The 15,081-nt window shown below is 36.2% G+C and overlaps 1 long non-coding RNA gene across 6 annotated transcripts; it reads left to right on the top strand.

The window, feature by feature from the left end:
• Window positions 1-1,826: 1,826 nt before the first annotated feature.
• Window positions 1,827-5,192, top strand: LOC104108224 (uncharacterized). Of its 6 annotated transcripts, none has more exons than XR_011414329.1 (3): window positions 1,852-2,604; window positions 2,722-4,443; window positions 4,808-5,192. It is a non-coding gene; the product is annotated as an uncharacterized lncRNA (long non-coding RNA). The 6 variants fall into 6 exon arrangements; XR_011414328.1 differs by having other exon boundaries at window positions 1,852-2,625; XR_011414331.1 differs by having other exon boundaries at window positions 1,856-2,831; window positions 3,735-4,443.
• The last annotated feature ends 9,889 nt before the right edge of the window (window positions 5,193-15,081 follow it).

The raw sequence follows: 15,081 nt of genomic DNA, 5'->3' as shown, positions 1-15,081 counted from the left end.
CCTTGGGACCCCGTCCGAACATGCCAACAAGTCGCAAGACTTAACATGGACCTACTCAAGGCCTCACATCACACATAATAACATCTAAACGATGAATCACACCTCAATTTAAGATTAATGATCTATTTTAAATTTTAAAATTCCAAACTCGTGTTGAACCATATTAAATCAACTCAGAATGACATTGAATTTTGCACACAAGTTTCGAATGACATAACGAACCTATGCCCAACTCCTAGAACAAATGTTTGAACCCGATAACCTAGAAGACAACTCCCTGTCAAACCTATGAACTTTTTAAACTTTTAAATTGCTAGCTTTCGCCAATAAGCGCCAGAACCTTTCCGAAACATTTGAATGCAAATATGTGCATACACCCAAGTCCAAAATCATAATCTAGACCTAAGGGAACCATCAAAACTCCGATCTGAGGTCAAATACACAAACGTCAAACTTGATCAACTCTTCTAACTTAAAGCTTCTAAAATGAGAATCATTCTTCCAAATCAATCCCGAACCACTCGAAAACCAAAAACGACGATACACGGAAGTCATAATATTCCATATGAAGCTATTCAAGATCTCAAACCACTGAATGAAGTGCAAATACTCAAAACGACTGATCGGGTAGTTACATTCTCCCCCACTTAAATATACGTTCGTTCTTGAATGTGATTCATTCAAAAGCCATAAAATCACCATATGACCTCACCATACACAAAACCATAGGTGATCTCCCATCACCCCAATCCATATAATCTTGACAACATAGCCTAACTAAAGATCAATACTTCAACCCTAGTCCATAAACCTTAGAATCCAAATCCCCAACATCCAGAACTCATTATAAACCCGATTCTTGCATCTATACACTGTATAACTCTGAATAAGTTGTATCAATCCATAACCATATTCCAAGACATAACCACATGATATACCACATAACTCAAATACTTATAGCAATAACTTACGACCACAATATCGGCTCAATAACAAACCCGGTACTGGTAACAAACCTCATATCAACTAAAAACTTATTCTGAACCTTTGTATACTGTTAATGATGAACGAAACATGAAGATACTCAAAACCATTCATCAGATCAACAAGTCGTGGAGCTCTCTCGCTCGACAAGAACCATAGCCAAATTCTATGCTGACTAGTGTTGTTATATTTCCCAACACACCTTAATCAAATCTGATAGCGTTCATTCCTGTCCAATAACCTCATCTCACCTAGTACAAGCTGCTCTATTGACATGCCATACCAGTACCACCTCAAGCCACACACTGTGCAATTCATGCACCAAACACGCAACAACTCGAATATACCCAATGATGGAAAGAGAATCAAATGAGAGAATTGTCTCGCAAGCTCAACAGATGTCACCACAAAGCGCAATGCCATTAATCCATGACACAAGGAGAAACCAGAACACATGAAATAAACACAAAGGCTCATATCCCAACATAATGCTGCTGCGATGCGTGACCCAACCCAAACACCGATCCCCATGGGACATCTCAAGCCATGATGCTCATAATCCACAGCCAGATACATATCAATATCAAACTACAATAAATTTGGCCTAAGAAAACACTAATTTAAGACAACACTAGAGGTGTGTCCAAAAGCATCTAACAGCACACTTTTTTAGAGTTGGCCTTTGTCTCCGACTTTTGGCTACGAGGTTTAGGCTACACTTTAAAAGGGTGCTTTTAGAAACTAAAGACCGGGCTCATTAAGTGTTGCCAAATCATAAAATAATTGCCAACACTTATTTACCTATATTATAACACTTTCAAATTGTTGTTATTTATTAATCCTAAAAGCTACACTTCCTTAGTGTGGTCTAAAAATTTTCACCAAATATTTTCCCCCCACCTTAGAAAAGGCAAATAAGGGTACTCGCTATTTTGCTATGTTCTATTTTGATTTTCCATTCCCTATTCCTCGTGCCCCACAATTTATCTTATATTCTTTCCCCAAATTCATTCTCTTCCTAATTATAGAGGCATCTCAGAGACAGAAATATTCAACTTCAGTCAGTTGCTGCTTCTAATCGTCGAAAACCCTAGCAAAATTTTAGGTCTATGGTAGTTTAATCTCTGTGAGTACTTTCTTCTTTTTAATCTTCTATTTTCTACTTCTCTCTCTACTAACATATGTTCTTTGTATTGTACCTTTAGCTATTGCATTGTATGCTTCTTATTTTGCTCTATTGTGTAGAATTTATGTTGTCGCCTCGCTCATTCTAGCATTCTCTTTCTAATTTAGTTCTATTGTGTAGAATTTATGTTGTCGCATCGCTCATTCTAGCATTGTCATTCTGATTTTGCTCTATTCTATCGTACTCTTGTTGTCATCTCGCTATTTCTGGTTAGCCTTAATGCTCTGGTAGAATTGGTAAACCTAGTCTTTGGAGAACTCAATTTGGACCAGAAACTATAACCGACTCAACAACTCTATATAAAGGAGCTAATTCAGATCTATTGATAGTCCAAAAACATCTCAACTACGCTATCCATCTATCAACTTATTCATTTTTATTCCATTTGAAGTCTATTGAACTCTGGCTTCTTAAAACCTTCACTGACTATTCAAGTTAGAATATTTTAATCCATTGTAATACTCTTTAATTGATGTTAACTCAATATTTATTTAGTTCTTTTTATTTTGCCCATTCATAAGGGTTTGTTTTGGATAATCCATTATACATAGGTAGCTGCAGAGCCGACTTTGGTATTGTCAGTAAATAATAATGAAGAAGACTTTATGTGGGTGTTGATTCAATTGGCCACCTCTGCATTCTATACTTCCTTGTTTTCCTTGTAAGTGGGTATAAATAATAACACGGTACTTCCTATTATTATGCTAGTTGTTTATAGTAGCTCTTGTTATTTATTTTGTTTCTTTAGCAATCCTTAAGATGTCGGATTGCAGCTTATCATAATGACGTGTGTATGGCTTGTACAATACCTATGATACATACACTATTTCTGGGTTTAAATGTTCAGTCATTCTATAATATTTGATACTATCACTTCTTAGCATTTGGTTGTTTTGACCTAGTTGCTTCTAGAAAAGTTGTCATCCTATACAAGCCATTAATTAAGAATGAAAAAAAAATCAAGTATAAGAGTTTGATGTAAAATAACTTGTTAATATGCAGTGTCCAGTTAGTGAAGTTGTGCAACGGGCTAATACTCTTCTATGAAAGCAATGGATAAAAATATACCGCTTAATTAAAATAATAAAAGGAGCAAATTGTAACATCAAATGCATTAATGCTCCTTAGTTTTATATTAGCTTTTGTCCATGAGCAAACATATTCTTTTCTCAATTGTAATTTTGTTTGCATCCTCTTGACTCCTTTTAATGAACTCCTTTTACTTCATGCAAAAAAGAACATGATGCTTAACTAGTGCTTGATATTTTGCTGGTCATAGAGATTCTATTTGTGAATGCTTCACTAATGATTGATAGGTTGCTTTACTTATACAACTTGCATTTTCTCAGAGTCTTTTCTCTCATTTTCTCTATATTAACCAGTTTTTTGTTGTATCGGTTGTTGGACAAAAATGATCCACACTTCGAAGTCATACCTTCTCTGTTTCTTAGTTCTCTTAGTTTATGATAGTTGGTCATTATTATGGTAAGAAGTTATGCTTATCATAATGTACTTCAAGTGTTTTTAAGAGAATCAGTTGACTCATATTTTAGTCTATTAACAGAATCTAGAAGCAGAAAAATCCATTGATGGTAGATTGTAGTTTTGTAAGATTTATTCCAAGATATCGACGATCTTACCCCACTCAAGGATGCTTCAGTTGCTGAGTGTAGAGAAAACAACAATGATCATTTGACCTTCAACAGGAACATGCATGATCGAGAGGTAGAAAGTGTTGCTATTTTCCTTAGTAGATTGAAGGCTACTCAAGCTTATTAAAATTATTTGTCTTTCTGTCTGATTATTAATCTGTTAACAATTTAGACCTCACAAATAAAAAATAAAGTAGATAAGATATGAAATATGAAGAAAAAGAAAATAGCAGGTACATGATAATGTATTTAGAATCCATTCTAATTAGTGAAATTGCAGGTTTATTCTTATTTGTCCTTAATATCACATGCAGAGTGAAGGGTGATATTCCAGAAAACTTGTCATACTTTTTAATAATATAAATCTCTTCCAATTATTTTTTGGAAAGATTCTGCTTATTGTGTCTCATATATACATATCGAAATAATTTTAGTGTTGGTGCTTGCAGGTTGCTGCTGGTTTATTTTCTCTGTGAGCGTGATGAGTAAAGTAAACAGTAGTGATGAGTGAAGGAGGAAAAGAAAACTGGTAGTTAAACTAGTCAGTAGGATGTACAATCTACCAGAGCACCTGAATATTTTCATATGGATCTGCACCTTATCTCATATAAGGCAACAGTAGTAAATTAGTTCATGTGAAATTTTTTTTACTCATACTTCTGAATTTTATTCTAATAAATGAAATGGTAGAACTAATTTATAAGTATTTCTCTAGTAGCCATGTTTCTATTTATTTTAAATGTTTGTTTGTCAAGTACTTCAATGATTTTTATCCGACAAGAGTGCTGATAGTTTTAAGATAGCTAGGTGAATAAGTCGTCGTTCTGAAGGGAGAGCAAGATCCTTGAGAAAATTAGATTTCCCCCTTTCAACTTTATAGTACTCATCTAATATTATCTAACTGCAGCTGGCATAGAGATTGTTTTTTTTTCAAATTAATAGCAGGTTATAACAGATAATACATCTTTGTTTGTCTCAATTGCAGGTATGGGAAGGCAAAACCACTGAAACGAATAAAGAGATTACAATTAGGGAACTTAAGGCCCAGAAACCTCCAGAAGTTTTTGTTGATCTGAACAAGTAAAGCTCGCATATTGCTTAGGTTACTAGAGTGGTCAAGCTGCCGAAAACGAATCAGTTGCAAAATTAGGAGATTGATGTGAAAGGTGCTAAGGCCCAAAGGGATAACAAATTGGGTTTCTATCGTATACTAGCTTTAGCAGTATAATGTGTTTTAAAGTGTTATTCATGATAAGAGTACATCAGATATTGTATAATTCATTTCCAGTACTCGACCTTTAAGAGATTTGCTTTAGTAGTTAATGTAGTACTTGATACATATTTCTTTTTCAAAGTTCATTGTAAGTGTATGCACTTTAATCTTTTTTATTATTATTATTTATATATTGATTAATGTAGTGTTTGAGATCTTCATACATTTGCAATAATCTCAAAATTTATGATAATAATATATATTGTTGATAAATGTGAATACTAGATATATGAAATTATTAACAAAGGCAACACTTTATAAGGGTGTACTAAAAGTAGAAAAGGCAACGATTTAAACATGTAGCTTTAGGACATGAACAATGTTTCCACATGAGGTGTTACGCACGTAGTATTTGTACCTTATAGGCCACACTTTTGAAGCGTGGCCTTAGGTAAAAGGTAACGCTAGTTTAGGCTACCTGTACCGACTCGGCTGGTCATTTTGATAGAATTATCCCTAAACCCCTATTTATTGCTCCCTCTACTTCTTTTAGTGTTATATAACTTGCCGGGAAGATTCGTTTTTGGGTTCGGAGTGTAATGGGACCCATAGTCCCTAAAATGGAAGTTTAAGTCGTAGGTTTTGACCATAGTTTGAACCATATGAAAACGACTCCGGAATGGAGTTTCGATGGTTTTAATAGTCCCGTAGGGTAATTTTGGTCTTAGGAGCGTGTTCGGATGTTGAATTGGAGGTCCGTAGGTCATTTGAACGTCAATTGGCGAAAGTTGGAAAATGGAATTATTTTTGAAAAGTTTGGCCGGGATTGGACTTTTTGATATCGGGGTCGGATTTTGATTCCGGAAGAGGGTGACCCTAGGGGGATGGATCCATATCCACACACTGCAGGGACAACTCATGTGCTACAAGGACAACTCACGTCTGCACGGACAAGTCACGTGCCAATGACATCAATATACGGATCCGACCAAGAATCGTCTCAGTCCGAGCTCCCAAAGTCCAATTATGAAATTTTACTCTAACCCTCATTTTTGAAATCATATATTCTACCCAGATGTCATCCTTCGCGAATGCGAAAAGTGCCTCACGTTCGAGAAGCACAAAACTCAACTGCCCAAAAATCCTCTTACGTGAACGCGAAGGCTCCCTTATGAATGCAATGCTTCACAGAGCTCTGCCTATGCAAACACGTCCCTCTGACCGCGAAAGCGAAGACTTAAGGCTTGGTTCCAAGCCGGCCTCATCCTTGTACGCGAACGCGAGCTCCCTCTCGTGATCGCGATGCAAAATTTCCTAAGACCTTCACGAACGCGAAGAATAATTTTCACTTGCCTCCCAGATACTCTTCGCGAACGCGTATAAGGAAACAGACAACAGAAAAATCAGCAGTTCTTCAAGGTTCAAAATGTGCCGAACATGATCCGAATCACACCCGAGGCCCCGAGACATCAACCAAACATACCAACAAGTCCTAAAATATCATATGAACTCGCCCGAATGGTCAAATCACATCAAAAAATAATAAAACGATGAATCTCACATCAACTCAAGCCTAATGAACTTATGAACTTCAAACTATCAAAACTAATGCCAAAATATACCAAACCAACTCCAATTAACCTCCGGAACAAAAATCCAAGTCTAGTAACCACAAAGTCAACTCTTGGTCAAACTTCTCAACTCTCCAAACTTCTATTTTTTTAACTTTCGCCAATTCAAGCGGAAATCACTTACGGACCTCCAAATCAATATCCGGACACACTCCTAAGTATAAAATCACTCTACATAGCTATCAGAACCATCAAACTCCATTCCAGAACCATTTATACATAGGTCAATATCTAGTCAACTCTTTCAACTTAGGCTTCCAACCTTGGGGCTAAGTGTCCAATTCATTTCGAAACATCCACGGAAATAAGACAACTACACCGACAAGTCACATAACAACAAATGAGAATGGAATAAGCAATAAATAGGGGGAACGAGACAATAATACTGAAAACAACCGGCCGGGTCGTTACACTTATTAATTTGGCATGATTTAAAATGGAATAAAACCCCTCCATATATAGGGAAAAGTGACTTTTTTCCTATTTTCATTCTTCTTTTTCTCCTTCTCTTTTTTGTCACGACCCGAAATCTCAACCACGGGACCGTGATGACGCCCAACATTCACTTGCTAGGCAAGCCAACATTAGCTAAATAATTAACCATTTTTAACAACTTAAAAATATAACCGTAATAATTCAAGATTGAAATAATCTAGAATACATGTGATAAGGACATAAGTAACACAGTCTATATTATTCCCAGAAATTCAGAGTCACAAGTACGTGAGCATCTAGAATACTACAAACATGTGGTCTAAAATAAAATACAACTATCTAAAACTTGAATAACAGTATAACCTCGACGAACTAGTATTGAGACTAAGACAAGACACTTAATATAAACCTATACGAATAATAATAACAGAATACAAAAATATAGATAAAGCAGTAAACTCATAAGAACTTACCCGAATGTCAACTAATAGTGGCCCCCACAATGACATCATCTCATAACCTTGTATCACAGTACCGAGATAAAGCACTATAGCTACAAATAGCTACAACACATCATACTCTGTTGCGACACGCAACCCGATCCTAATATTTATCACATTACATGCTGCATCATGCAAACCGATCCCAATATCATCTCACAATATCTGTTACGACATGCAGCCCGATCCCAATATCATATTAATATCTATTACGGCATGCAACATATATTATTATCCTTTCGAACAAGCCTCTAAACCAACAACATCTAGCTAAATATCATTCAAACATTTTAAAATAAGCTTTAGAAACTACCCATGAATGAAAAAGGTTCAATCTTTGATGAAATTGAAAAGGTCAACCTCGGGCTCGCTTGGTAAAAATTTGAAATCCGGACCAAAACCCGATTACACATTCACCCCTGAGTCGGGTTATATGATTCATTTCGAACTCCGATCTCAAGGTCTAAATCTCAATTTGATAAAATCCCTAAATTCTACTCAAAACCCTTATTTTCTACCGTGACATTCCTAGATTTGATGTTAAAACTCATAAAAAGTAATGGGGAATTGATAGAAAATGAATCAGAGTTGCCTACAAATGAATTTGAAAAAAAATGGTTCTTTAATAATCGCCTCTAGAGTATTTGGGGTTGAAAAATAGTGTAAAATGAGCTAAATCCCGATTTTTCCTCTTTTTCCCACCTGCACGTATCTTATTCGCAATTGTGATGCCCACAAATGCAAACGTTTGTCTGCAAAAGCGAATTGTGCAACAATCCCCTGGTATCACATTTCCGACATAAAACATCGCATTTGCGATTAACATAAATTCGCAAAAGCGAAACAGCCATCCCATTTGCAAATTCTGCCCGGCCTAGCTTTCAGCCGCATTTGCGACCTCCTCATCGCTAAAGCGGATCACCCACCTCGCATTTGCAACCGGAACTTCGCATTTGAAAAGATCACAGCCCCATACCCAAATATTGCATTTGCGAGTCCAACTTCGTAAAAGCGGGAATCGCAAATGCGAATAGGTCATGGCAAATGTGAGACGTGCAAACCTGAAGCACCAACTAAGACACCACCAATCCAATACCTTTTGAATCACATCTGAAACTCATCCGAGCCTCTTGGGCTCAAAACTGAACATGCACATGAGTGTAATAAAATCCTACAAACTTGCTCGCTACCTCAAATCATCAAAATAGTATCAAACAACAAGAATCGATCATTAAAACTCAAAAAAATTATCTTTAAAACTCATTGTCACAATTTTTTTACATAACGCGCTGAAATGCGCTCGGTTTACCCCGGACCCCAACCAGACATGCGTACAAGTCTAAAAATATCATACAAACCTACCGGAATTGTCAAAATACCGATCCGAGGTCGTTTACCAAGAATGTTGACCGTGGTCAACTCAATTCTCGATTAGGCCAAAAATCATATTTTCTTCAAAATTTTACGTAAAAATTTTTGAAACAAGATATGGACCGTGCATGCATATAAATAAATATCAGCTTAGAATAAATTTATCTAATATAGAGGAAGTCCTAAAGTCTACGCGTAAATTTATTACTCACTTGAAATTAATAGTGGAGACCATAGAAATATATTTCTATCACCACTTAATCATGGTTGCATTATAATTATAAAATTGATTCAACATTTAAGCTCAAATGAAGAGTTAATACAAGTTATCAATAACTAGTAACTATACTCAGTGAGTTCATAATAAACTTTTCTGATATGGAGGAAGACCTAAAGTCCAGACGTAGATGTATTATCTCACTATGAATTGATAGTGGAGAACATATGGGTTAATTCATATCACCACTTGATCACAACCACAAAATATTTTCTGTTGATAAAGTTTCACAATTCACAAAATGCTCAAAACTCTATCTAAACAGTCCTGAAAGCTAAAATTAATGTTTTTCACTACTTAGTTGTCAGTATCGCTCACTGGGCTATTTCTGATAGACATACCAAATTTCAGATCAATCGGAAACAGATAAAATCACGATCTCCAAAATACGACCACATTTGAAAATTATATTTTAAGCATTATTATGAATTTAAAATATTACCTACATTCTTATCATATATCAATTCATGTCAAATGTCACGATCAAAAATTCACCTAGTCGTGATGATATCTAATCCAACCTATTAGCTAAGCCAGACAACAAACAATACAATTCTTATGGAGATTTATAGATAATCAATAAAAGAAATAATTGAACTTCCATAGAATAACCCCAAGGATTGGTAATACAAGTCATGAGCCACTAAGATTTAAATTTATAAACTGGTGCAAAATAAATACAACATCTGTTTGAATATACATAAACAGAGTAGGGGTCCAAAACTACCAAGGACAAGTGGTAGTTATATCCAGAAAGCATGTACATTTTAAATGTCAGCTTCCGTCATCTACAACAACTCAGCTCTAATATCTGCGCACAAGGTGCAAAATTGTAGTATGAGTACAACTGACCCTATGTACTCAATAATTAACAAACCTAGCCTTGGACTGAAAGCGGTGATGAGCTCGGAAGAATGTTAGTGTCCAATACCAATAATTAGTAGCAACACATGATATAAAAATGACAGTAAAAGTAAGTAACTCAAAGATATCATGTTCATCCCGTTCACAATTACAAAAAAATTCGACATGATTTATGTCACGACCCCAATTTCCCACCTTAGGATATCGTGATGGCACCTAGTCTCTAAGACTAGGTAAGCCTAACATGCATTGAGAAATAGCATAAATAATTTAAACATCAAATTAAAACTTTTAAACTATCAAAACTGAGTCCAAATGGTACAACTGTCAAAAACGTCCCAAAACCTAGTGGAACCGAGTCATGAGCTCTACAAAAGTGTACTAATAGTCTCAAAATATAGTACTATTTTGGGAACAAAAGATAAACATTAATACAACTAAAAGCAGAAGGTGGCTTCGAGGCCTGCGAACATTGAGCAGGTGTACCTTGAAGTCTCTGGAGATAGTTGTTCAATCACTGGCGTCAAGCATGGGCAGATATACTTGTATCTGCACAAAAATATGCAGAAGCATAATATGAGTACACAACAACGGTACCCAGTAAGTATCAAGCCTAAACTCCTAGAGTATTAATGAGGCCAGGTCAAAACACCTACTAGGATAAGAAAACTGAATAGAATATAACATAGTCTAATAATGGAAAGCGAGAAAGTAAATGACAGATAAGCAGCTCAATAATGTAAGCTAACTACTGAAATTTAAGTCGTAAAGGCAACAAGTAGTGAACACATGATGAATCAACAAGTAATCAACATGGACAATCCCAAGTAAGACAGTGAAGAAAACAATAAGAACTGTTCAACCAACAAACCTCTTTAAACATGGAATGTACAATAAGAATCACAACCGAGGTACCACGCCTCATATTCACATTTAACAATTTCAATCACAATCTTTCCTTATATCACCATGTGAGACTTGCATTTATTTTTGAAAATATTTTTCCCGAAATAGCTACACGTATTTTAGTCGCCTTATCTCACCGCGTGGCTTCAAGTAATTCCCGTACTAGTAGCACGCGTATAAGTTCCCACCTTATCTTACCGTATGCGTATCAACCCCTATCATTATACCACCGCATGCGTCTCAATTTCATAACACAATAATCAACTCGCACCACATGTGTCCATATACCACGACACTTGCCAAAATCAACAATACCGATGTCATCACAACATATAGCTCATGGCTCAATCACAATATGTACAGGAATCTCAATAACAACAAAATGAATTAGGAATACTCAACAATTAACAACTTCAACCTCAATGTGATAATGGCTTCCACAACCTCAACATCAATAACTCAACAAGAAGATATTCTACGAAATAACAATTTCAATTAAGACTAATTTAACAATAAAGGAGTAATAATACAATAAGAGAGGTAGTAACTTCAACTAAGCATATAAGAGCAATACAACATTAAAGAGTGTAACAAATGCTACCAACCTCAATTAGAGCATGTGAGAGTAAATTTAACAATAAAAGATGTAACATGTTATAAACAATTCAAGTAAATTCATGGAAGAAGCCTAAAAGTCGAAACGGTCAAAATACCATATAGCCCGTATACACACTCATCACCTTGAGTACACGTCTTTCACATAGTACAATTAGCACAAACAACCCAAATCCTAAGGGGTAGTTCTCCCCCCCCCCCCCCCCCCACAAAGTCAGGAAAGACACTTACCTCAACTAGGCCAAATCAACCCTCACACGTCACTTTTCCTATAAAATTCGCCTCCACACGGTTCAAATCGAACAAAAAATGACTTATTATCATTAAACAATGCAAGTGAAACACAATTACAATAGATAAAGCTTTGATCTCTGCACAATTTCCAAAATGTCAACAAAAATCAACCCTGGGCCCGACCGGTCCAAACCCGGGTCCAAAGATAGATTCCGACTACCCATAACCCCACGAGTCCATATATGTGTGTTGTTATCAAATTCGAGTCCAAATAGACTCTCAAAACACAAATCATCATTTTTTAAAACTTTGAAAAGAATCTCCAATATTCCTCTTTAATTCACATAAATTTGATCTTAAATCTAATATAAAATCGTGAAATATAGTTGAAAATTGATTAGAATCATTTACCCAATGTTTATTGATAAAAATCCCTTCTCCCTCCTACTAAGTCTAGGGTTCTAAGATGAGAGAAAATGATATAAAATCCCAACTCCCATCCCTTTTGTTTAGTTGCTGATGTCGTAATTGCAACACAGGGTTCGCAATTGCGAATTATCGCAACTGCGAACCATCACAAATGCGAAAAAATTCTCACTAATGTGGCTACTGAAAGCCTAAGGGGGACTTCGCAAATGCGACACTGGGTTCGCAATTGTGAAGAAATACTCGTCAATGCAGCTACTGACAACCTAAGTGGGACTTTGCAAATGCAACACTAGGTTCACAATTGCAAACCCTATCCCCTTCGCAAATGGGCAAAACTATGTCGCAATTGCGAGTTTACCCAGATTGGTCTATGTTCACAATTGCGAGTGAGGCATCACAATTGCAATACCTGACGCTCACCTGCTCATTTTTCACTTGCGAGACTAGTGCTAATCAAACATCCACTATTACACCCCATATTTTCGTACGTGAAAGTACGCCATAAGTAATTTGATAAAATTTCGGAAATGAGATGTTACATCCCGCATTTTCGTACGTTGATATTTCGTCGTAAGTTAATCCATATAAACTCGGGAATGAGATTTATTTCCGAGGTTATAAGTATTATGCTATTTCAAACACGTGATGAGTAAATTCGTGAAGGTGAAAGGGTAAACGAATCAAAGGAAATGAGTTTCGTTGAAGGTTGTCATTTTGAGATAAAATACGGTCCAAGCCATAATACCCCGTATTTATGGACTAGTGCCATACAAGGTACCACATGACCATGATAGCAAGATATATAAAGTGGGTTAAAAGTGAGTAGTATTTTAAGTAATTTGAGATAATTCTTAATTATGTGAATATTTGGTTAATTGCGAATTTTTGGTGGAAGATTAACTATGTAATTAAGGAATTGTGGATAAAAACCTAAAGGGCCCCAATGTGGCAGCCAAGAACCTTGGTTAAATATGATGCTTAAGTCATAAAGTAATGTGTCATCTTTAGAGAATTATGTGGCTTAGTCATCTTATCAAAATGGGGCGCACCTAAAGGTTAAATAACCTTTATAATTCACAATTGTTTAAGAAGAAAGCTTCAGCAAAGGTATTGTTGCAATAGCAACGTGATTGCCTCAAACATTTCATACGAATACCATTTAATACTATATAGCGTGAGATTTTACAATTTTAAGGAGTGCGACGTAATCTTTCTCAAGAATATCATAAGGATTTTCCCTACTTCGATCCGCTGTTACGTGATTTGTCGCAATTGACATACGTTAGAGGGATTGTCAAGAGAATCGGCTCAGGTATATTAAGGCTATCCCTTCTTTCTTTTGGCATCATCAATTCAATAAAACCGAAATGAGTAAATGCACAATTTTCATAAATGACTATATTCATAGAAGTATTAGAGATGCCTGCATTCTCGATTGCCTATGCGAATTATTATTATATCTTCTGTTCATGGGTCTCGGAAAAATACGTATGTCATAAAGTTTATCCGAAAGGCATATTGATTTTATGATATTCCAAGAAATCTTATTAACATATTTCTTATGCATTTCATTCATTTATACATGTGCATTGACCCATGACCAGATGACGTTATATACGCACATGTTATATGTATATGGGATATGGGAAAAGGTTACGGCGTTATATACGCACCACCACCTGATCAGCTGGTATACGTTGATTATTTGCCCACAGTGGCCGAGATGATATGATGGGATGCCCTTAGAGGCTTGATGACATTTTGTACACATATACCTATGCATGGTATGGCATTTATACGCATATGCATGACATTTCAAATATTAAATGATTCACAGAGCTATTCAGACTTACATGTCAAGTCTTTTACTCTATGTTTCTCGCATGTCTATTATTTACTGATTTTCATTCCCTGCATACTCAGTACATTATTTGTACTGCTGTCCCTTTTTCCTGGGGACGCTGCCTTTCATGCCCGTAGGTCACGATACATAGGTCGAGAGTCCTCCAAGTAGGCTATCAGCTCAGTGGGAGATGTTAGTGCACTCCATTTGCTGCGGAGTTTCTTGTGTTGGTCAGTATAATTTAGACGTGTATTGTTTGGTATGGCGGAGTCCTGTCTCGACCTTTATTATAAGTATATACTCTTAGAGGTTGTAGACAGATGTTATGTATACGGATACTTGTATGGCCTTGTCGGCCTATATTTTAAGTATATAATGGATCACATTGGCCTTATAGGCCTGTATGTCACAAGTATGAGTTTTTATATCAGATTGGGTCATCTTGTATTAAGTACTCCCTTATGGTTATTTTGGTTAGCCCTTGGCGGCCCGTTTGGCCCATTTGCCAATGATAGTACTATAAGAAGGATATTCCCTCATGTTTACTCTGTTTATCTCATGATGCCCCTTCTGGCCCACTTCCTTATGATGATGTAATAAGAAAGATACATTATGTTAGTACTCGGATGACTAAGGTACCAGGTGCCCGTCGTAGCCCATCGGTTTGGGTCATGACAAAAGTGGTATCAGAGCAGTTCTATCCTAGAGAGTCTACAAGTCGTGTCTAGTAAAGTCTTGTTTATGGGTGTATTTAGCACCACACTTATAAGCAGGAGGCTACAAGGCATTTAGGACTATCACTCTTTCTTCTTACTCTAGATCGTGTGGTAGAGCTCAGTTGTAAGAACTCAATTTCCTAAACTCTATCTTATTCATAATACGATGATGCCTACATCTAGAAAGACGGTTGGTAAGAGATATAGCTGTGGAAGAGTTGAGTC

Source organism: Nicotiana tomentosiformis, chromosome 2 (assembly GCF_000390325.3).
Source record: "Nicotiana tomentosiformis chromosome 2, ASM39032v3, whole genome shotgun sequence".
NCBI lineage: Eukaryota > Viridiplantae > Streptophyta > Magnoliopsida > Solanales > Solanaceae > Nicotiana > Nicotiana tomentosiformis.
The sequence above is the reverse complement of the archived record's forward strand: the minus strand, read 5'-3'. Positions and strand labels throughout refer to the sequence as shown.